Source organism: Drosophila santomea, chromosome 3L, assembly GCF_016746245.2.
Source record: "Drosophila santomea strain STO CAGO 1482 chromosome 3L, Prin_Dsan_1.1, whole genome shotgun sequence".
NCBI classification, from domain to species: Eukaryota; Metazoa; Arthropoda; class Insecta; order Diptera; family Drosophilidae; genus Drosophila; species Drosophila santomea.
In genome coordinates this window covers 13,881,302-13,905,877 of record NC_053018.2, presented here as the reverse complement: position 1 = coordinate 13,905,877, position 24,576 = coordinate 13,881,302, and the positions used below count along the sequence as shown (strand labels likewise).

At 44.6% G+C, this 24,576-nt stretch overlaps 1 protein-coding gene across 27 annotated transcripts in view; it reads left to right on the top strand.

Annotated features, from left to right (window-relative positions):
- LOC120447893 (CUGBP Elav-like family member 4) overlaps positions 1-24,576 on the top strand; it is a 128,159-nt gene that overhangs the window by 29,803 nt on the left and 73,780 nt on the right. The window contains exon 1 of one of the 27 annotated variants that reach the window (XM_039629526.1): positions 22,462-22,479. The exons of the other annotated variants lie outside the window; for them this stretch is intronic. The gene's annotated coding sequence lies outside the window, so the exon portion shown is untranslated. Of the gene's footprint in view, positions 1-22,461; positions 22,480-24,576 lie in introns of those variants that run through there. 27 annotated transcript variants of the gene reach the window in all.

Here is a 24,576-nt window from a genome sequence, read left to right as displayed (position 1 = left end):
ACCTCAACTTCAGCGGGCGAAGAGAGGAGAGAGAGGGAGTCCTGTAGAAGGACACAGCCATTGCTCATAACAGTCGCTGTCGCTGGTGGCTGTGTGGCACAAAAACCTTGACAAAGTTGATGTGTCAAATCAGCAGCGAGCGCAGGACCCTCCTCCAGATGACCTTTAAACTTTGGCAAAGGACATGAAAGCACTAATCGTTACGTTGCTCCCTTTATTCATCCGTTTCTTCTTCGGCTGCTGCTTCGATTTCGCTTTGCTGCCGCTGCCGCTGCAGAGCGCTCTGCTCCTTTTGGTCCTTTGCTCTCGCTGGCAACAATTTAAACTTTTCTAATCCGCTGGGGATTGGGAACTTGAAGCAACTCTCGACTCAGCTCAACTCAGCCAACTTGCCGGCAATCTGTCCGCACAATGGTGGACGGTGGCTCTATACGGCTAGAGCTTGGACTTCGGCTTCGGCTTCGCCAAGGACTAAGGACTTGGCCGTTCAGCATCCAAGAAGCAGGCCCACCAAACCATCAGCGACGCAATCAAGTCGACATTTTTGTTTGTTGCTTTGTTTGCCCCATCCTCGCTACTCACTCTGTTGGCCGAGTTGGAACAAATTTCTAAGAAATTAAAGCGCTAAACTTTTTGGGCCGCTATCAGCAGAGCACTTGGCAACTCGGCACCAAGTCCTGCGACTTTTGACTTCGTTTGTTTGTGCCTGTTCCTGCGTGTGCCTGTGTGTGTGTGTAAAAAGGATCTTTGGCTTTGGCTCCTTCGGTTTAGGCCAAAATGCAATTAGACAAGGACAAGTTTAATTGCTGGTCTGCCGGCTGCTGCAAGTTTTCACCCGCTGACATTTGCATTTTTCAGCCTCACAAAGATGCGTAATTTATTTAAACTCAAATCAAGCATGAAATGTGAGTGGGTGGGAGTGGAAGTTAGGTATATGAATATATTTATTCCAGAGTTGACAAGTGCTGAAGGAACACTGATTGAAAAGGGTTGTGCACTTCCCGCAAAACTCCTGCTCGGCCTGCTAACTTCATCAATTTTAACTTACTGAGGCATTGTTGACATGTCTGGGTCTGGGCTTTGACCAGGCCAAAACCATTGCTTGCCAATCCGAGAACGAAACCTTAAATCCCAAGCCAACAGGACCTCGAGTACAATTTGTTGCCTTTGTCTTTCATCTGGCGTCCTGTGTCCTGTGTGTCCTGCGTCCCGACAACGTTTGTCGCATTTGCAATCTACTGTGCCATATCTGAGTCTGATGACTTTCGTTTCATTGGCACACACACACATGTCCTTGCTTAGTTATTTATCTTGATATTCCCGCCCACACACACACACCTACACACACGCACACTAACACACCATGCTTCATCATTATCCTGCCTTTCCCTCCCGTTTCTTCTCTCTCTCTCCTTCACGCGTAATTTGTACTTGTCTAACACGTAATGATGTCACGTAAATTGCATACGTTCGCTTGCGCTCTACGTTGACGTGTTACGTTTGATATTCCACGGCTGCAGGACGAGCGACTTAAAGTCAAATTAATATCACTCATACGACCCGTAAGCGAAAAGAATCTGCCTTTAGCTGGGCAAACGCAACATAAATTGTGAAATCCCCGCCATTTCCCCGTACGTCGTGCGTGGTGGCAAGGACTACGCACAGATTTATGTTTCTAACTACGCATTAATTTCCTTACCTTTATCCCTGACTCCTTGTCACACATCAGTAAATCAGATGCCGCTCCAGCCCTCTTCCACCTGGGGCATTTCCCGTCTCGCCTCATCCATCATACTTATAAATATTCATTTCCTTCTGCGGTGCGGGCATGGAGATTCTAGGGGAATGATTGCAAAAGATTAAAAATCAACTCCATAAAAATTTCCTCACATCCCTCGCCTGATGATAAATGACAGTCGAAAATTAACCAAAAAAAAATACAAATATTCCCAGTCTTGAAAAGGAAGAACATTAATGGAGAGAACGTATATGTGTAGTATGTCAGCGTACAAACTGCCAGCGAAAGAAAACTTTTTGAAGAACTCATTATAGACAACGTCTGATCAAATTGAAAAGCAATGAGCTATGAAACAGAAACACAAACCCCACTCCACCACTCCACTACTTCTGCTAATAAGCAGGCTGCGAAAAGTTTTAGGGCGAAAACTAATAATAATAATAATACGCAGTGTTGGCCGCTACCAATTCCCGACCAAAAAAACTTTTCTCATTTCGTTTGCTGCCATTCACTTTCCCCCACACACAAGCCCCCCTTTTTCTTACGCCTGATTACGCATTTGAATTGTGCTTTTCTCCACTTTTCCGTTGCCAAAAGTATCCTTTTGACCATAAAGTAGGCGGCACACACTTTCTCTACCTGCTGGCGGCCTTATTAGTCTCAAACATTTTTATGGCAGCCCTCGCAATTTGATTAGCGCAAATAAAGAGCGACAAATTCAATTGAATTTGTAATATAGATTGACTGCCAATGATGATTGGCTTCAGCTGCGACCGCGGATGCCACTTCCTTTATCTGTCCCACATGTGAGTGTGTATTCGTTTTTTGTGGGGTGCAAATTAAAAGGACGGGGATATTCGCCACTAAGCCCCAAATAACAAAGCCTCCGAGCCCAGACAAAAGGCATAAATAAAGCCAAGGCAGCATCTACGCCTAAAAGCAGACATCAATTTCTGCCTTTCTGCGTTATTCTTCGTCCTTCGTCCTTCGTCCTTCTCCGCTCCACTCGTCTCGTCTCGTCTCGTCTCTTCTTTTCGCTCTCGGGCGGAGGAGCTCAATTCTTTAATCAGCTTAAATTCACACGTACCAAAAGCGACGCACAGCCATTGATTGGAGGCTTACCCTCCCCGAAGAGTCCTTTCCAGGACTCGGTTTCCTTTTTTTTTTCTGCTCCTGCGGCTGAGACTACGCCGCTTTTATCAAAGCCAGTTCAAAGGCTCGTATGTGTATTTAGGCTTTTATTGTTTTTGACCTTTTTCCCTGGGCAGACGAAATAAAAATCGATTTTTTTCGCACACACTTTCGCACTGACAACTCACGCACAAAATTCAGTGACGGAAAAGCGAAAGGAATGGAAAGGAAAGGAAAAGCCAGCTCGAATAAAAGTAAATCACAAGCATCGCTGCTGGCAGCATTCGCAAGTTCAAATAAGCGATAATAAGTATTTATGGGCGGGGCAAGCAGATTCTGTTCCGTAAATATGTATGTACGGGTATACAATATGTATACATTTGAAAGGCCCAGAACAGCCTGCTAAATGCGTTTTAATGTTTTTTAAACTTTCGCCTTTCCATCGCCGGCGCTCGCCCCTAAATATTTAAGTATACTTTTAGACGATTCAAACGGCCGTATAGTTTCCTTTTCATTCCCTTCGACAGTTTCCAGTTCCTTTCTGCGCATCATTTTTCTTCGTTGCTTGATTTTGTTTTTACGAGCGACTGAAGCCTGTCAATTGGCTGAATGCCTCGTAAAAATGCCAGAGGCCTACATGCAAACTTTCCTTTTAAGCAACCAGAATGAAGAAAAAAAACGAAGCGAAAACAACGGGGCCAGGAAAAACGAAAAGAAAACGATTTGTTATGTTTTCCCAGCGCAGCGCAGCGCCAACAGGAAACGGAAAAGCACACGAAGAGCATTTTGTCTCTTTCGCTCTGTTTTGTTTTTAGTTTGTTATTTTGTTATTTTGTTTTCCTTGGCCCGCTGCTTAGGCCTGCCAAATGTCATCATTAGCGTTTCAATTGCCATTTTAGTCCGTGACACTTGAAACATTTGCATAAAATACCAAAAGTCAAGTCTGTTGACGTAGACATTTTTGATGGGCGGCTTCTTTCATGTTTACCTTTGGCCACTCCAGTGAAAAGCGGCTCTCAAGTAACCGAAACTGTACAGTACCGACACTTTTTTAATGGTAAATTCAATGGAAAAGAGTGTGAATTAGAAATACTATTGTAGTGCACCTTTTAATACCAATGGGCTTAAGAGGGTTCATAAGCAATTTACTTGAGTCCTATGCCTTCGCCCATCCACAACCAATTTATGAGCCAGCTCGCCTTATTGAAAACGGGTTGGCGTGGCTTAGCCACGATTAAGGTCCTTTTGGCCTTGCTTCCCTTTGAGTCAGGTGCACCCCGCTGGACAGAGCACAAAAACATTTCTTTCTGGCCGATCTTATCGGTGCGGCAATTGTCTGACGCTTTTTGCTTTTTAGCCCCGGGTCTCGGCTTTTGGGGTGTCTTCATTTTTGTTTTGGCCAAGGGCCAATGATAAGCGACACGCAAACGCGACACTTTCGTGTGATGATATTGTGTTGAAGCGGGTGGCGGCAACCAAAAAAAAAAGGAGAAATGGTGGCCGCAATCAATAGACTTAGATGATTGCTGGAGCCGCAGGGGGACGACGGGGCGTATGTGTAATATAAAACGTAATTATTTCTTATGTGGATAAGCATCTGGAACAGCATTTTATTGTCGTGGAACCGGGGGAGGGGAAACGGAAGATGGAGGCGCATTGTTTTTAATTGTTTGTCGTGGCAGAGTTGCCAGGCTCCTTTTTGCAACACAGAAAATGCAATATAGATCGTAATCTTAATTGCATTTAGAGTGCCCCGCATTGTAGGTTAATAATCATAAATGTTATGGTAATAGTTACGAGTGTTGGGTCACTCGAAGGGGAAGGGCACTAGGCGGGGGGGCGTGGCAGGTGCTGGACATTTTAGTTATTGTCGAGGGATTCAGTTACAGTTTGTTGTGGTCGCAACCATTTAGGGATTTAAAGCGTGATAGGAGAAAGTAAATAGCAGTAAATCAATTGATATGTGGATCTTTGTGGGAAAAATAAAGGCTGAATACTTTACTTTGTCCTCAATGGAAGTGATTTTTAGAACCTATAAAATATTTAACAAATTTAAGGGAGTCAAGTGCTTTGCTCAATACAATTTTTCATGTCCTGCCTCAAATCCTGCAGCAGCTTCCTGCTCAGAAACCCTATTCCTCCTCACTTTAGCGTGATCTGGAGTGATTGACCTAGCTGTGGGCCATTTATGTTTATGGGCAGGGGTGAAAAACAAACAAGTCAGCTGCAGAACAAAGCAGGACGAAGCAGGACGAAGGAATATAAGCTGCACATACTTTAAATGCAGTGGGCGGCGGTGGGAGAAGATGGCTCCGTGAATCCTACGGAATCGAGAACATGACTTTGAAGCGACTTTGAGCCAGGCAACACTGCAGAATGGAGAAATGAGAGAGGAGAAAGCAGAAAGGACAGGCGCAGGACACGTGAGGAACATTAATCTTTTCTGCACCACTGGCAAGTCAAGACAGTCGCCGCTCCTGGCAGCTATTCCTGCTTAATGAGCTGTGGCTCTCTGACTGGGCATTAAAAATTATGAAAAGAGGGCAAAAAACTGCTTGGCGGCAAATGCATTTAAAATGCAATAATAAAAATGATAATGACATTATAATACTAAACACAGACAGGCCGCCCAGCCACAGAGGCAGCTATCGCATTTAGAAACAATGGCCAACAGGAAGGCAGCAGAGCGCATTTGATGGCTGAAAGTATGCTACATTACTTGCAGCTCGTTAATTTTTATAGCTGCTGCCTTAATATGAAATGTTGTTAGGACGAGGACGAGGACGAGAATGAGTACGAGAAAAGGCCACCTACGCCCCAATATTGATTTCGACTAAATTAACACACGCCGAGAAAACTTGTCGCCAGAATAAAAACAAACAAAATTCAAGCGAAAAACTTACGAGTATTTCTCCCTTGTTGTGGTGGTCGTGGTGATCCCCCGTTGTTATTTTTATGAGACTTTTCATATTATTTTACTTTTTGGCTGCCTCGACTCTTGGCTTTAATGTGCCAAAATTTCCACGCAAACACCCCGCATTCCCGCATCCCCGCCACCCGCTGTCAGCCAACTGGCCAAAACATGTCTTTGCTCTCTGGCAGCCCTCCTCCGACGTCTTCTATTAACTTATCAAGATTTGTAAAGTATATGAGCCGTATATACGTATATATATACTTGTATATGTATGTAAGTGCGGTGGGGCAAGGAACGCATAAAGCTGCTATCTGTCTCCTTTACACGTCCCCGTCTGGGAATGGTTCAGAGATATGGCCAAATGGCGTGTTGGCAGGCCACAAGGAGCTGCGGCCGATAGGAGTCCTGCGGTTGGTTAATACATTAGACCCCAGCTACACAGGATATGGAAATTATTCGAGGCTACAACCCACTTCCTTGCAGCCCGATCCTCTCGAACGTGTCACAAAAACTATGCAACAATATTCGCCAGTGACTGCTTTTAGCCAAGTCTCTCGTCACCGGTCAGGAGTAAATGCACTTGCAACTGCATCAGCACCGCACATCAATGACCTGACTGTTAAGAGAGCTGGACGGAAGACTATATCGCCCATGGGTTACACTTCGAGAAAACCGAACACTAATCTTGAAATGATATGTGTTTAAGATCAAGATATAGGGTGTACTGCCATGTATGACTAAATGTATGCCATTTTAATCAAAATCCTGCACTAGCACGTACTATTATGTACTCCTGCATACAGGTTTTATGCATTAAAAGTCTACCCCATGTATTTCCTATAGGGGCTTTCCTTTTTCGAAATCTAATTTTTGTCGAGTGCAATCCCTGTTCAGATTCCTGACTGACGACCCATTGCTCTGCTGTTGTTTTCGTCTAGCGATGATTCTACGTTCGATGTGTGTGTTTGCTTTGTTTACAGGATACGGGATGCAGTGGTGTGTGTGGGTGTGTGTAGGTTTGGCTTGTGCTAACTAACTCGACGGCCGGCAGGACGCTTAAGCCTTCAATAACAGGAGCCAGCAGCAACTAAACTTTTTAGCCTTTTTGTTATGGCATAGGATCAGGAGAGCGTGGCCGAACCAGAAGCGAAAAACAACAGGCAGCCGGCAGCCAGAAGAATTTATATGATAAGCGTAGGACAGGCAAAGCGTTTCGGGGTTCGTCAACGTGAACTCCAGGGTCGTCGTGGCTCTGGTCTCGGTCTCGGTCCCAGTCCTGGTCCGAATCCGTTCATGTCCTGTGAGCCTCAGTGGGAGACTCCTATCAACAACAGAGAGAGAGAGAGAGAGAGCGAGTGGGAAAACACAAAATATGACAGCAGCAGGAGGCCTTTTGTTCTCCTCCTCGGCAGACAAACAACATCAAAAATAACAACAGGCAACAACAACTATAAGTCCAATATGTACGCTTTAAGCATAGCATATTAGTTTGTTCTAGGGGCGGACTTTTTTGGGGTGGATGGGGTGGCGATGGGGTTGGCCTCTCCGAAAAGTGAAAAAGAGGATTCCCAAATAGCCAGCACAGTCCTGAGCCTGATGTAGTTTGTTGTGTGAAGACAACAACAACGGCAAATATTGTTTGTAAAGCCAAATGCATGCAGGATCTGGCCAACAGGAGCAGGAGTACGAGGAGGCGGATTCAGAGGAGTGGGTGGATGACGGGTGGTGCCAGGAGGACAGACAAAGGCTTCATCGTGCGGGTCAGCGAGCTTCGCTGCATGACTTGCTGCACTGCATAGATGGATGGATAGATGGATGGCCGGCTGAATGGATGACTTGCCCGCCGCCCCCCAACCCTTTAAATATAGATAGATAGATATATAGATGGCCGTATGACTCGGCTATGTTTTGTTGCCGGCCACATTTGCCCCGGGCAAATATCCCTCTTCATATACTCGTACATCCATATTCCCATACCCCCCGAAAACAACAGGCGATTTGTTGGAGTAAGTGCATTGCTACCGAGTGGATTGCCGAGCTTTAAGTTTACTTTTGCATAGCAAACAGGCGGAATGCCAACGGGCGGTTCGATTAGCCCACCTTATCAGCTCATTTCGCTCAGAAATTGTTGCTGTGTGTCCAAGGACCCAGGTCGAAGGACCAACCTGACCAGGCGAAAAAGTTAGTTGATGAATGCCCATAGTTCTTTGCACTATCCCCCAGCTCCACTCTCTACCTCTTATTTTCTCCACCAACTTTGGCTATAACTCGCAATTTGTGCCAAGCAATTATGAGTTTTCTTCAAAACAGTTTTCATCTTCTGGGCAGGATATAATGTTGCCAGGACGAGTCTCGGTCGTCTGTGTGCATTGTTTTTAATGTTCTCTGGCAGGGCAAATGTAATGCAATATAAAACAAAAAGAACGAGAGGCGAACAAAACAAAAAAAAAATGAGCAAAAGGCATTAAAAGGAAATGCTCACTTTCAAGTTGTTTGTCTCTCTATCTCGTTTGCCCCTCTGTGTGCGCACACAATTGTCGAGCAGAGTCCTGCGTCCTGCGTCCTGTACCGAGTCCTGCTGGAATCCTCAGTTGAGTCCTCATTGCCATTCCCATTGCCCATTCCCATTCTGTTCTATCTTGTTTGCCTCAAGTTGCACATTTTCTTGTTGCACTGTTTGACGTAATTATAATTGAAGTGAAGTCATGAACGAGTTTCAGTTTCTGTCTGGCTCTGCCGCTTATGCTCTCTTTCTGCCTTTCCGAGGCCATAATGAGCATGTTAACAGGCAGACAATGGCACTCGAATGCGAGTGTGGTCTGAGCCATAAGCTCCATCATAATTTTATTACCCTTCTGTGCAGCGAGGGACCGTTTGAATGTCGTTTCAAAGTCAAACGCATAGTCGTCCTTATCGTACTTCCCCATCAACGTCGCCGTCGTCGTCGTCGTCATCGTCATCGTCCTCGTTGTCCTGCCAACTTTCAATTAAACTAGCTCACATATATTTTCAAAGAGCAGCCAATAAAATGTAATTTTTATGGCGAAAATACTGAAGGGTGCCCGTTTAATACACCCCATATATCCATTAATCATTTATTTATTAATGGCCCAACTCATCTTCACTTTCATTCGATTACGTTCTCCACATTTTCCAGGAGCACAAGCACATGGATACATACATATACATATATATATATATTTTCATAATCGTAGTAATTTTTTAACTATCAGACAATGTGACGTCCTCGTCCTTCGCAGCTCGCTGGCGATATCCTTCATCTCGGCAGGGCATTATCCTGTTCTTGTAATTAAAAACATGCGCGTTTCGCTCGCTTATTTGATGGACTCGCTGCTGCTTCCATCTCCTCAAATCACTCTCCAACTGACTAAATGGCAAATTTCATTACGTTGATGAGTTTATAGTGCTGCCAGCTTGTCTTGGCCCAGAATGATAGCTACCCTCCATGTTGGCAACAGTTGTGCTTTATAACCGCCAAGCGTTTTGGCTAATTATTATTTGGTATTTAGTTTCCAATGCTGCAAAGCGAGAGCAAGGACATTCGATTGGCCCAGCAGATGTTGCGGCTCGAAAATTGTCTCCATTATGAAACAAAACTGGAAATCGGTGCCCAATCCATTTTACCATCGCATCCACTCACCCACTTACGAGGCAGAAGTGGCGCGTGAATTACATGTGGGTGGGTTTTGGCCGAAAGTGACATAAATATGCAAGTAAGCTCCTTAAAACGGCTCCTGTTCGTTGGTCAGCGCGAAGCGAACTGTGAAAACTTATTAAAATTACAGAGCAAGCAAACGGAAGGGCACGAATGGATATGGATGGCAGGCAGGACGAGGGAGGACTCGGCAGGACGAGGCAGGACTCACCCAGCTTAAGCCCGGTCTGCATAAGCAATGAGCCCCACTGGAACAGACGATAAATTTCTGCCCAAGAGTTACGTCTGCCGGCAATAATTGCAACTGTATTTTAAAAGAATTATGCACGTGCAATTAAATAAAGCGACAGCGCTTGAAAGTATGCAACGGATAATGCAATAATAACAACAATAAATGCCGCTTTTATCTTTTTCGGGGGTGGAAAGGAGAGAGGCAGCCACCAGTTTCTCCCCGACAGTTATTGTTGTGTATTTAACTGTAGCATGCAAATTAACTTTCAATTTCCTAGCTCCTCCAACCACCTCCCCCCTCCACACTCTAGCAAAACAGAGACAATCAAAACTAATTTGCATAAATGTTGCCAAAGCAAAAAACCCGAAATAGCAACGAGTTTTGGCCAACGAACCAGCGAAACTAGAGTTTCAGGCAGGGGTAGACAGACGAGAATTTGCGAAACAAAAAGTCTAAATTAATAAGTTTCTGGCCAAGAGAATAGGGCCAACCATAAAGAAGAGGGTTTGCTCACAGCCGGATGGGGGGATTCCCCTGAAATAAATTACTGCTAGAGATCTTGCCCCGTCATCTCTCAAACTGACAGCAGACGCAGCAGGCAGTCTGGGCATTCTGGGCATTCTGGGAGCCGGAAATGCAGCGCCTGTGGACAGCTTCTCCTTTTCGCCTTTTCCCATTGTCCGAGCCGAACTGAATCCACTTTGCCCCGCCTTGGTCCTTCGTCCTGTCCTGCCCTGCCATGCTGTCCTTGGTTCAGAGTGCGGCGTCAAAAGACATCAATAAAATGGCGACCACGGGCGGCGTCACTCGCCGGAATGCAAAAATACACAAGCTGCTTTAAGCTCTGCTCGATGCTGGAATTTAAGAACTGCATTCTGTCAGCGATGCTGCGCGGGTCACAAATGTCCTTGGCAAAGGGCGAATATCGACAGCTATCATCATAAATCCGGCAGCGCGCCACCGCATCCAGCATCCAGCATCCAGCGCCCATTCTCAACTCTTTCATTCGTTTTCAATTTTCGCCGGCTGGACATGGCGCAAAAATTTCACAACTAATTGAATATTTAAAACTGCCAAACCGCAATTTCAAATTTATTACCCCAAGGGCGGGGCGGTGGTCACTGTGCCATTACCTCACTTTCGTTTCGTTTCGTTTCGCTTCGAGCTCGTGCTGGAGCTGGTATAAAATGTCACTTAATTGCAATTTAGTAAATTGTTTTCCATGTTGTATAACAGCGGCGGCAACAAGCCGGCCTGCTGGTGGGCGTGGCACACTCATACGCACACAATAACACATCGACATGCAGGCACACGTATATTAAAAACCATAAATTTTGCGGTGATTTATCTTAATTTAAATGTTGCAACAATGCATCGGAGCAGCAGCAGCAGCGCCGCGCCGGTTGCTTTTGTTTAAATATAACAAAGCGACTAAAAGTATGCAACGGTGCACATTTTTTTCCCATGCACACACACACACCCACACACATGCATAAATGTATGTAGAATTTGCCAGGATATTGGTGTAATGTAGCACATTTCGTGTCGTCTACCCCGGAACGTAGCTGTAGCTGTAGCCGTAGCGTAGATGTAGATGGAGCCGTAGATGCGACCAAAGAATGTTGTAGCTTTTGTTATTTGCCGCCATGCTGTGTGCGAAAAATCAATTAAAAATTCATCAAATAATTAACAAAAGCAGCGCTCTGAGTGCCGTCGCACTGTGGAAAATTAACGGGGAGGGAGGGGGTGGCGCAGGGGTACCAGGGCCACCAAGGGGTTAAACAATAGCCGTCTTCTTCTTCTCCCTCTGGGGAGTGTTTAACTCGGCCTCGACGGTGGATGGTGGGTGGTGGATGGTGGGTGGTCTGGAATTGGGCGGTAATGCTGTTGCTGATGCTGCATGTGTGCGACGCGCAAAACAAATTAAATTCAATTTAGTCAGCAGCAGCAGCCGAGGGGGCAGGATCAAAAGGATGGGGCAGCAGCAGCTCCTCCAGCAAGAAGGTGCAATTTTGATGGATTGCTTTTGCCTGCCTGCCTGCCTGCCAGCCTGTTAGGATGCCTGCCTCCTGTCGAGTGCACAGGAGTTGGGCAGGACCTTGTTTGTTGCTTAGCTGCAAAGTTTTCCTGCCTGCGCATATGCCTGTGTGCGTATGCGAACACCATTTGCATATGAGCGTGTGTGGGTGTGTGCCAGTTGAGGCCAAGTTAACGCAGCTGCATTTAAAGTTTGTTTGCCAAATGGCCAGAAGGAGCAGGGATGGCAGGGGGGGCAGGGGCGCAGGTACAAGAAATTAAAAACTTTCCCCGCCTAATGACATTATGCATTAAAGCGTAGCATACTTTCTTGCGCGCACACACACACTCACACATACACAAACAGACATTATTAAAGTGCTGAATAGCACTTTGTCTGGGAAATCAGTCTGGGTTTTCCATTAACCCACATATTCATAATTAATTGTTTGCCTGAGCAGACTTCTAAGTGAATTTTCGTTCCCTTATTAATGGCCCACTACCTCGGGCCGTCTGCTTTGGCCCGAATAGCTAATTAAACATACAAAATCAGATCCCGACCGGAGGCAACAATTTTTCTTTCAACTCAAGCCACACCAAAAATCACAAATTTCCGTTTTTTAATGAATGCTCCTGGCAAACCTGGCAATCCTGGCAAGCTCGGCAAACAGCACAGCGAAAGGGTGGCAATTGTGTAAAGGACTTGGGTCGCAACGATAACACGTCGCAGGCTGAAAACAGTGACTCCTGTTTTGGTTTTCGTTCTGGAGTTGAAGGCGAAGCGCCGTGACATGTCAGGTTTTGCAGGCATTCAGTGTCCCTCCCCCTTGCCACGCAAAAGTATTCAACTTCATTTATAACAGAAATAAAAAACCCTTTTTCGGTTCTGCTCTTGCCTGACTTTTGGCTTTTTGTAATTTATACGCGCTTAAAGGCGTCATGTTGGCAACACCTACACAAATTCCTTCCGCCCCACTTTTCTCAGTTTTTTTGCATAACGTCAACGTCTGACAAATGTGCCATAAGCAGGGTTTTTTTTTTTTGGGGGGAATCCAGGGGGTCGCAAACTTTTGCGTGTGGTTTTTGGTTCGGTTCGGTTTGGTTTGGTTCGGTTTGCTGCTGGGCGGCAGCGGTTAAAAAAGTTGTGGCCAAATAAATGGGCAAATGGCAGAAAATGACAAATGACCGTCAATCATGACAGGCCAGACGAACCAAAAAGGGGGCTCGTGGCGTCGGGTGATAACACTAAGCTCTGCTCTGTCTGGATGGCCAAAACACACCTGCTGGTCAATGACAGTCGCAAGCTCATCATTGGCTTGGCTCGGCCAATTTCAGCTCTTTAATTTTTTTTGTGTCTTTCGTTTCGGGCGCCATCTAAATGAGTGTTTTGGCTTAGATAACTTGGCCGTATCGAATTTGGCTGCACATAATATATGACCGCAATTAGTTGTATGTATGATATAAGTTTATGCGAATTTCATGCACAAAGAACTCAATATTCCGGGGGATTTGGTAAACTTTATTTTCTTTGTTGGCACATGGTGGCATGTTTTCGCATTTGCACCATGCCATTTGCAAGCAATATAAAAAAGAAACCCTCTATGAAAGGGCAGGCAAACAAAATGAAAGCGCGGCAAATCACTTTTTAAATTTAATTTGACACTTTCTTTTCTCTCGGAGCTGCGAGCATCAAAGACGAGCGAACGCCGGGACTACAAAGTGTAAACTTTTCGCAAAGAAATTTCATTTTCGTTGCCCAAGGGCTTCGAGAGCGTGGGAGTAGTCGTTTTGGGGGGGATTGAGACTGTGGGGTTGGGGCATTTAAATTCTGTCGCCTCCTTTTTGGACGAAAGTTAAATGTTTTGTAGTTTTCATTTAAGTGCAAAGTTTTTCTGCGCTGCATAAACTTTGCGTTATTTCACACGCAGGTATTATATTGCCAAAGCAGCCGAGCACAAAAGCAAAATGCAATAAACGGCGCAGAGGAAGGCAAAATGTTTGCAATCTCATATTAAATGGCATCAACAACTTTGTCTCCGCTTTTGGCAGAGCGCACCGAAACTTTCCGCTGCTTATTATATTCAATAAAATATTTTACAGTGGCACTTTGGGGGATAACCACTCGTCCTCCCGCCATCACGAACATCACGAAAAACTTTCGCAGTTCCGGAAAAATTTGATAAGATTTTCTGTCTTCGTCGGTGAATTGTCTATTCCGCCTGCAGCCGCATCTTTTTCCATATCTCTAGCTTTTGGCTGAGATTGCTTAAATTGCAAAACTAAAATTGTAAATTTTTCGACGGCGAACGAACGGCTTTGTTTACTCAGCGAAGTTTCTCTCGGTTTCAGTGCCCCATTACGCATACGCAGCGTTGGCCGAGCCAAGCGCGCCAATTTATGAATGACTCGTCGTTCTTGGCACACTCTGCATGTAAAGTGGGTCTGAGTATCTGCCACTCGCAGCCACTTGCCGCCAAAATCAATTTTTCATTTTCACGGCACTAACTGCAATCTCCAGGACGATCAATAGACGCTTCCACGATGTCCTTCAGGTGCGTGTGAGTGTAAAGTCAACGTTTTTACGTTTGACTTGATTTGAATGCCAGTGCAACGTTTGCCGCTCTGTGTCCTCCATTTCTCCGGCTGTTCCGTTCCATTCATTGATTCATTTATTTTGGTAGGCACTTGTGCACCGCGTGTGTGTATGTGAGTGTGTGTAGGTGTGTGTGTGCGCTTTCAATGACACATTTTTTGCCTTGTCGCCGATCGAACGAACAGCGCGGCGTTTGATTGAGTGCCTTTTCCATTGGCAGGCAACAAACTTAATCAATTTCAGCGCCTGTGTCCAAACAAAAGGCGTGCCCAAAGGCTGGAAAATTGCTCGCTTCTCCTTCTTTGGCAGGGCTCTATTGCATAGTTTTCCGTGCCGGACTATTGGACTGCTGAACTGTTGGACTGAATCACCATCGCCTTTCAGTGTTCAGTGTTCAGTGTCGGCACAGTCTGTCTGCCAACGTATCTGTGTGTTTGCCCAGCGCAAACGCCATAAAATAATTTTGTTTCAACCCAAACGCACACGCATACTACAGACATAGAGCGATATTTGCCCAGTGCAAATACGAAACACAAATGTATATATTTAATTTGAGCAAATAACTATTTTTGGCAGCAGACAGACAGACAGACAGACAGACGGAGGGATGGAACACTGTAGTCCTTTTTAGATGTTTGCCCACCCGAAAGTTGCCGCCGCCGCCGCATGCAAAATATTTGAAATAATTAGTGTAAAATATTTGCATAGAAATTATTTGTTGACTTGCGGCAGCGGCGGCGGGGAAGCCGAAAAATTCTTGGCCGCCTTAATTGAGACCCGCCGAGGTGGGCGAATGAAAAGTCAGGCTGAGTTTGGGACTCGTGATTGCGCCATTAGGAGTTGGCAGTGCGGTGGGTAATGCCAATATTTCAGCTGAAATCAGTCCCAAAATAAAACAGCTTTATCAAACAGAAAATAAATGAATTGATGAGCTGGAAACCAAATATGTGGTAATATAGAATAAATGTTCGTTCACGGTAATTACCAAAATGGTAAATCAACAATCATTTGAACACTATATGTATTACTTTGTAGCTTCCTAGAAATATATGAATATTTGCCATCTTATGTGAGATTACTAGCTTTGGTAAGCCTCAACCAAAAATTATTTAATATTTATTAAGTTACATTTCTGGAAATCAAATTTGAAAGCAAGTCCAGCTCTTCAGACGCTGGCACTAATGACGCAACCTCGAGTGTAGGCAGCATGACTGTGACAGTCAGACCTTTTAATTAAAAACTATTTTGCTTTGCATTTTTAAGGCCTGCGGCGAAGGGAGGAGCCAGGGGGGGGCTGTGGCTAAGGGGCGTGTATGCCCACGCCCACAGCTTGAGCAGGGAAATTTTAGCATTTTAATTTTAATTTAATGTGGGCGTGGCATGGCGTGCAACAGTTTCTGCTCCTGCCTCGTCGTGTGTACACCCTTCTTTTATTTTATTTTTTTTTTTGTTCGTCCATTTCTTCCTCGCTGGCTGACTGCATTAAGTCAAACGTAATCCGCACATGGCCAGCCACAAGCGGGCAAAGGAGCACGGAGCACGGAGCATGGGGCACAGAGAACGGAGACAGGACACAGGACTCGGAACTGTGGACAAAGCAAGGATATCTCACCCTGGGCAGTGGGACTCTTCTTACTTTTTGACTTTGCCGGTTTGGTTCTGGTTCTGGTTCTGGTGATGGTGCTGTTGGTTTTCTGGTTGCGGCTCCCATCTAAACCTCCCAACTGGAGGTCGGTTTGCAACTGGCTACCGGCTACGGTTTGGGTCGGGTTGGGTTGGGTTGGGTCGGTTCAGTTTGGTTAGGTTTTGGCTTTCGGTTTGCTTTGACTGGTTGTCCAGCTGCTGCTGCTGGTTCTGCTGCTCAACTGGGCCTTGCCACCCGTCCGACCGACGTTTCATTAAGTTATACAATTTAACGCCCTTTCAGCAGTCGCAGCAGTTTTATTTACATTTGCTTTGGGTCAAATTACACAAATTCTACGGGTGTTGTGGCGACAGAAACCCATCGAGCATCGAACGACGGCGTCTGTGTCTCATTCTCAGACTCATTCTCAGTCTGGTCTAGGTCTTCAAATAAATTTCGTAAAAACTGTTTGCCCAACGTCTCTCTTGGTAATTTAAAACTTTGCTCCTTTGTTTTATCGCCGAGGCAAATATTATTGAACTCGGGGAAATCTCCACTGCCAATGCCCTTGTCTCTCTAAGCTTGGATTTCCTTCCGCCCTGACCCAATTAGAGTGCTACCTGGCTTCGGCTTTGTCCAGGTCGTGTAGGCCAAAACTTTTGCCAAGCATTCCAGGCGAAAGCAAAAGCAAAAGCAGAAGATACTGAACCTTTGGCCAATTTTCCATGCTGCCATTATCAAATTGAATTTCGCATGCAAATTGTTTTCGGTCTTAGAGAAAGCTTTCAAGTTTTATGACACGGAAATTGGCTCTTGCAAGTTTCTGCTCTCTGCCCAGGATGCTATGGATGCTATGGATGCTATGGATGCTATGACTGCCATGGATGCTGTGCCTTCTCCCGTGTCCTGGCCTATTCCCAATGCCGCCCACTAAAAAGTGGGCGTTCAGTGACTCACGTGCTTTTCCGCTTTCCCTCCCACATTTTCCATCATTTTCCCCTTCTTTTCCCCCATTTACCCCACTTCCAGCACGTTTTTGCACTTTTTAACCTTTGCCTCGCTAGCTGCTGGCATGCCGCACTAATTTCGAGCGCCCAATGCTAATTATGATGTCTTTTACGTGCCAACAAACGCTCAAGTGACTTACCCCAGTCAGTCAGAGGGACTGGAGTCGCAGGCTCCACTTAAATATTTATTTTACTGTAAACTCAACCTAAAAACCGTAGACGACGACTGCGACTGCGACTACGACGACTGCCAAACCCCATTCAAAATTCAAGTGGGCGTGTTCTGATGACATGCTGCCTGCTTACCTTCGGCACGTAATACGCTGGGGATTCGCCAGTATTAGCCGGGCCGACTGCCTAGCTGGCAGGACTCGCAGGACACGAAAGACGCAAGCGGGCAGAGAGGGCAGCGACTCTAAGGCAGAGCCAGCGACAGAGACAGAGGGAAAAAACAATATTAATAACAGAGAGCCAGCCCACAGAGCCCAATCTAGAGGGCCATAATAATACATCAGCTGTGCCAATGCCCCCGCAAGGGGTTGTGCCGAAGAGCGGCCAGGACATCAGGACATCGAGGACATCATCCCAACCAGGCAGCTAATAGTCCTCCATTCCCGCCTCCCGGAGAGAACGGCTCCAACCAACAAACGAAAGAAGCCAACGAGCAACGCTTCATTGAAAAGTTTCAGCGTAATGGCTTTTGTTTGGCGTCGAGTCGCTGGGGGAGAATGGAGAATTCGGATGGGGATGGGGATGGGGATGGGGAATGGAGAATGGGGATGGGGGCGGGTCTTTCTTCCATAGCATTAAGTAATTGATTACATCTCGAGGGACTTTTAAGCAAGCCGAACCAACACGAAATGCCACGACACTATAAAGCTCATAAATTTTTATAAAACTTGACTGCTCGCCGCAATACTCGTACTGTGTAAATATTTTCCCTTTTTTTTCGCTGAACAAAAGGGGTAGAGTAACAGATTGGGGCAGGGGATGCACAACCAATTTGACTAGCCGTCGACCTTTACCGTGTTTTACCATAAACAATAACCATTATTTAGCTTCCCAGCCCCTCGAACTTGGCGTTAATGTGGTTAGCAAATGGCGAGTGTGGGCAGGGCGGTTAATGGTCTATGTCTATCTCCAAAAAGGGAACTATAAGTAGAGCGGGTACCATAAACCTGTAATTTCTTCACTTGAATTATAGTACATAAAATGAAAAAAACAAATTAGTTTGTGATATGATAAAATCTTATATATAATTTTATTAATACTAGATGCATTATTAGCGCGTAACTATTTTTATAACGCCTAAATATTGATTCTAGATATATACTCGTACATATTGAAATATGTGGAATGTGAACATTGTGGCCTTTGTTATCCACTCAACCTGCTTTGTTTTTCACCTAGATATTTGCAGTGAGCTCTTCCGCCACCGACCCATCTTGTCTATCACTCTTTTCTTGCGCTGCTCACGTTTCGTTGTGGATTTTAAATTAAAACAAGAGAGAACGCTATAGTCGAGTTCCCCGACTATCTGATACCCGTTACTCAGCTAGTGGAAGGGAGAAGGAGAGTCTTGAACACAGTTTTTGCCGGTTTGTAGGCGTTATAGTGGGCGTGGCAGAAAGTTTTTTGGCAAATCGATAGAAGTTTACAAGACCAATACAAAAATGAAAAAATATCAAAACATTTTTCAAAAGTGTGGGCGTGACAGCTTTGGGCGGTTTGTGGGCGTTAGAGTGGGCGTGGCAAAAAGTTTGTTGGCAAATCGATAGAAATTTACAAGACCAATACAAAAATGAAAAAATATCAAAACATTTTTCAAAAGTGTGGGCGTGACAGCTTTGGGCGGTTTGTGGGCGTTAGAGTGGGCGTGGCAAAAAGTTTTTTTGCAAATCGATAGAAATTTACAAGGCCAATACAAAAATGAAAAAATATTAAAACATTTTTCAAAAATGTGGGCGTGGCAGTTTTGGGCGGTTTGTGGGCGTTAGAGTGGGCGTGGCAACCTGAATCGACAAACTTGCGCTGCGTCTATGTCCCTGGAGTCTGTATACTTAATCTCAACTTTCTAGCTTTTGTAGTTCCTGAGATCTCGACGTTCATACGGACAGACGGACAGACGGACAGACGGACAGACGGACAGACGGACAGACAGACGGACGGACAGACGGACATGGCCAGATCGACTCGGCTACTGATCCTGATCAAGAATATATATACTTTATATGGTCGGAAACGCTTCCTTCTGCCTGTTACATACTTTTCAACGAATCTAGTATACCCTTTTACTCTACGAGTAACGGGTATAAATACAGCGAGTTTTGTGCGGGCTGTGCGGGTTCTTGTTCAGGTTCTGCCAAACGAAACAAATAAAAACAACGGAGAGAAGACAAACAACCCCGCCCATCTGGGGCGGTTAGCCATTTTTATGGCGCCTAATTGCACATCGCTCCCTGAGAGCAAAAAATGGGGGGCGAGATGGGCGGTATGGGCGATCCGCGAGTGTAAGGACTCGTGGGGGGCGTGGGCGGTGGGCGGTGGGCGGTGGAAAAGGACTCGACCGGGCCTCGGCTGTTATAATCATAAAATTGCTTTTGTGGCATACAAACCGGTTATATTGCTCCCGTGTGATGGTCCTCCTCCTATTGTCCCTCAGCTCCAGTGCTCCCGAGTCCGCTTCTTCATTTTCTATACAAATGAAAAATGTTGCGGTTTATTTTCATTTGGAGTTTTTGCCGAGTCCGCGCGGTCTAAACATAATTTGTTGCATTAATGTTGGCCACATGCACAGCAAACTGTGACCCCACCATCGCCCCCATTACACCACCCAAAACACACACACAGACGCACACAGTTTTTGTTTAATTTCAATGTAAATTGCTTGAGAGGGATGTAAAGTGTGTGTGTGTGGGTGAACGATGTGTGTGTGAGTGTGTGCCCTGCTAATTGCTTGGAGCCCTTGAGCTAGAAATTTTGCGCATAATTAGTGGCAAATGTGCATATGGAAAATGTGTTTGGAAATTGCCCCGAAACCTGAACGGGTCCTGTGTATATATGTATATATTTTAGATTTATTGCGTGACATGGGTTCAACTAGGGGAGACTATTCACTTCACTTGAAAGGACGGTAACAATTCCACTTTAATCAATGTTAAACTGCCGCCAAGGAGCCATTATAGTAGCCCCAGCCCTTGGGCGCGTTGGAAAAGTTTTCATTATCATTTTTTAAAAGCAAACGCAAAGCTCCTGCTGTCAAAGTTGCCTGTCACTCCATAAACCCACATTTTAGGACTTCAAATGCTAAATGCCCCATAAAATATACAGGCCAAGGCATGCTAACCGCTCGCCAAGGTGAATGGACAAACATAAAAATGAGAAATAATAATGCCATTGACAAATACAAAGCCATAAATTATAAATGCGAAATGCTTACTTATACACGAAATCTACTTTTCCTGCCACAGCAGTAAAAAAAAAAATAAAACCTGACAGCGCGGGTGGGAAAGCCAAGAAAAATGGAAAACTGAAAACGCAACAGAAATACAAACCGCAACTTGTTATAAAATTAGTAAAATTTTCTCAGCAAACATTTACATTAACTACGAGGCCCACACTCACACACACACACACACACACAGACGAATTCCCTTGGAGGGCCTCCATCTACTTTTCGTCCTGTTCCCCAACCATTCCCCCATCAAGGACTTCAAAAGACCCATAGAAGCGTAACAAGGAATAAGGAGAAGAAACCAAAGCAGCAGCAGCAGCAGAAGCAGTTTCAAAAATAAATAAAAAGCATAACGAGACCTGAGCCTGGTCCCAAAAGTATTAAGAGAGCAAAGCAATTAAAATATGAAAATGTACAACTTTCATCTTTTTGAGCTCATTGCATAAATCATTTCGAATGCCTGACAGAGCATTGTGGTGGGTGGTATGAGGTAGGCAGTGGGTGGTGGATGCTGCTTTCTTTCCACCCACCCTCTGACATTCAAATTTACTGTGTCGCTTTTGCTACTAATCAGCATAAGTCCTTGCCAAGCGCACAAATGCTGCCCAGCCAAAAACCGAACAAAAAGTGATTTATTTCGAAATTGCCCCATCTTTCCTCTCGTTGTACCTGTAGCTACTTTTGCTGAAGGGGCAGCTACGCAGGGTAGGACACAGCCACGCCCACTGGCAACGGGCCACCAACAACTGGCAACTGGCAGTATAGGACATAATTATAATCATTGCGGCCACGGTCTCAATTGTAATTATAAGTGGGAAACTAAGCCAACCGGAGGGGGCCAACTTGCCATTGATGTCAGTTGTCCCCCCGCCAAATATCCGCAATGCCCCCGAGGCTGTGTGCTTAAAATTTTACATACAACAACGCGCACGGAGGGGATTCCCCATTGGAATCCGCTGGGAAGGGAGTACTAAGTACATGGATGCGTGCGGCGGGTATGTCTCTTCATGTCGTCTTCAATTAAAAGTTTGTACAAATTGCCAGCAATTTGTGCGCGACTCGGTTAATTGCCCAGGCCAACTGCTGGAAAGGTATCATTAGATTTGATGGGGGGGGTTTTTGGCAGCAAAGGTGTTGCTCTCAAAGTTCGGTAAACTTTTCCCCAGCTTTGCTTATATTTCAATTTTCATGTGCACGCAGTGTGCAGGCAAATTAATGGTTATAAAAATATATATAGTTTTAAGTCCGTTCAAATTCAACAATTACCCAAAATCCAGCTTAGACTGAAGAGAGAGCACATGCCGAATTTACATATTCACATATTTCACCTGATTTTGTTGTAAATTCTCAACTTACATCGTGTAACAAACTAACGAACATGAAAATCAAAAATCAAAAATCAAATTTAAAACCAAAATAATTGATGTATAGGCAGCGTTTTGAACGTTGCATATATGTATATTGTGTGTATATAAATTTTTATAAATAAATACTCTGTACACATATATTTCGGGCGGGCAGAGAATTTGTCGAGGGTTTTATACCAGCCAAACGAGATGTGCGTATATAAACACAAGTATAACCAATCAAAAATCCAATTAAAATTGAGGAAAATTCGATTTGCATGTAAAATACGGAAAAAAAACGAGTCGAGAAACGAAAAGCGAAGAGAGATCTCGCTCCACACACAAAAGCCGGGGGTTGAGAAGGTGAAAACATAAAAAATATTTGGTATATGTGAAATTGAAAAGCCTGAAAAAAGGGCAGCTCGACACCAAGCGAACTTTGTTAGCAATGGATTGATGTGAATGGGGATCTGGCGCCAAATAAAAAGCGGCAGAAGTGGGGAAAGTGGCAAAAAGGGGGCAAACATGCAAATAATAATATAAAACAAATTGTGTTACCTTTAAACGTGAGGCAGTTGCAAGCGCCAAGTGTGGCGATATAGTATGGTATTCACTCACGAATTGATTTGTCTGGAGGAGTTTAGTCCTTTAACTTTATGGCGAACACACTTTAATGACTTTCTTTCTTTCTTTTCAGGTAAGTTCAAGTCCTGTGTAGCAGAAGTTCAGTTCTAGCCTTAAGCTCGCAGTAAGTTTGTGATCTACTAACAATATCATTTACCAGTTTTACTCGTATATCATATGCCAAGAATCTTTTCAACGGAGTTCCTAAAATCTTCACTCTGCAACCCAAGAATTTCTTCTTCTCTATGTTAACTATTTTTTTTTTCGTATTGTGTTTGAGATGCTTTTCAAATAGGGTTAGCTCCAATGCGGCTTAGTTTCGCTCATTTGTGCATTTGACACTTTCCATTGAATTGGCCAAAAAAGCAATTAATTTAGCAAATTATTAAGCACATTACGTATAGAGGCCTCTGTCGATTTAATTAGTTTATTATTTGCGTTACTGTGTTTGTACTATGTGTGTGTGTGTGTGCGTGTGTGTGTGTATGTGGTAAAATTGCGAATTATTTTTATTGTTTAGCTGTTGTTAATAACTTTGGTGACGGCGATTTCTAGCGCAACTACAATTTTAATTGCATATTTTTGTGCGCCCACAATGAGGGCTAGTGTGTGTGTGTGTGTGTTTGAAAGTGTGTGTGTGTTGCTGAGTGTTAATTAATTTTGTGCTTGAATCGCCGCCAGTTGCATTTGCAATTGACTGCAAAGTGACCCCCAGACCCTCTGAATTAAGGATCGCTGCGTCGCCGTTTAATTAGTTCTCAATTTCCAATTAAATATTGCTCTTGCACTAATGAAATTTCACTTTTTGTAGCCAACCCCGCTCTTGCACGCTGAAACCCATGTAATTTGTACAAAATTAATTAGAAATGTCCCCTTTCTTCCCCCTTCAATCCAATTCCGCCACTCATCTCGTATCGAAATGAAGGCGAGCACGCAAAATCAAATCAGAGACTGTCGCTGAAAGCGTGGCTAAGAAAAATAACTCAAGGTAAATAAATAATTGAATTCATTAGGCAAATGAAAAATCCCGACACGAAGACCGAAAGGATCTAAAGGATATAAATGGCAGGGCAAGACGGGGAATGGCAAAGGAGTGAGTGGTTCGCATATTGACCCAAATCCGAAGGACAACAAGACAGTCGCCTGTCAGAGCTGTTAAAAACGTAAACACAAATAAAATACATTGTTTACCCGCACAAAGACACACATGACACCAGTGTCCAAAGGACATTACCTGCGTCACGCCCTTCTCGAGTTCAGCGTTCGCCTTTACGGCTGCTCATTAGTGACGAAAATCGAACAACCGAGCTAAAAACTAACAACGAAAACAAGTCACACACACACACCAGCGACACATGGAGTTTTCTATGAAAGGATCCTGGATTCAGGATTCAGGATGACGACGATGTCGAAAGAAGGAGGCGCTGACAAAAATACGAAAAAATAACAATGCCAGCGACAAGGAAGCAAACAATACGGCAAAAATAATACTGACAGGGACAGGTAGATAAATACATACGATATGTATGCTATATATATAAATGTGTGTATATAGAAAAACAGGACGAATGGGGCATAACAACAACCATAATAATAATGAAGCACACACACACACACAGACTGGCGCAGATACTCGTTTTCACATTGTGGCCACATTAAAGGTGTGTGTGTCCGTGTGTGAGTGTGGTTAGAAGCTTTTCCTCTTAGTCCTTCCACATCGTCGGGATTTTTCGTTAGTTTCAGGTTAACAAAAGCAGAGCCAGAGGGTTGATGGCCGGAAAAGGCGGCATTATTGATTCTAGAGCTTGTAATCATTGAGATGAAATGTCACAGCGGTCGCAGCTGCGGATGTGAAGGCTCCGAATATGTATCTCATTAGGTAGCACGTTGCCCGCTTGATGGATGTTATCCAATTATCTAGCATAAATACAGCAAATCCCCGACAAGCACTAAGAATATTTCGCACACACACACAACCAAAATTGCAACGCAGCCCGAAACAAAACACAACAGCAGAATGAAGCAGAATGGAGCAGAGAACAGGGAGTTTGGGAGCTACTACACGCTTCATTATGCAGCAAATTAGGCCCCAGTTGGTGGGAGGGGGGTGGGAAATGCCTGGCAGCCAGGAGCCCGAGATGATGAAACGAAATTATGCATTATGCATGGAAAACATGCAGTGCCAGCAGGCCAGATCCTGCCAGACTCTGCCAGGACCAGG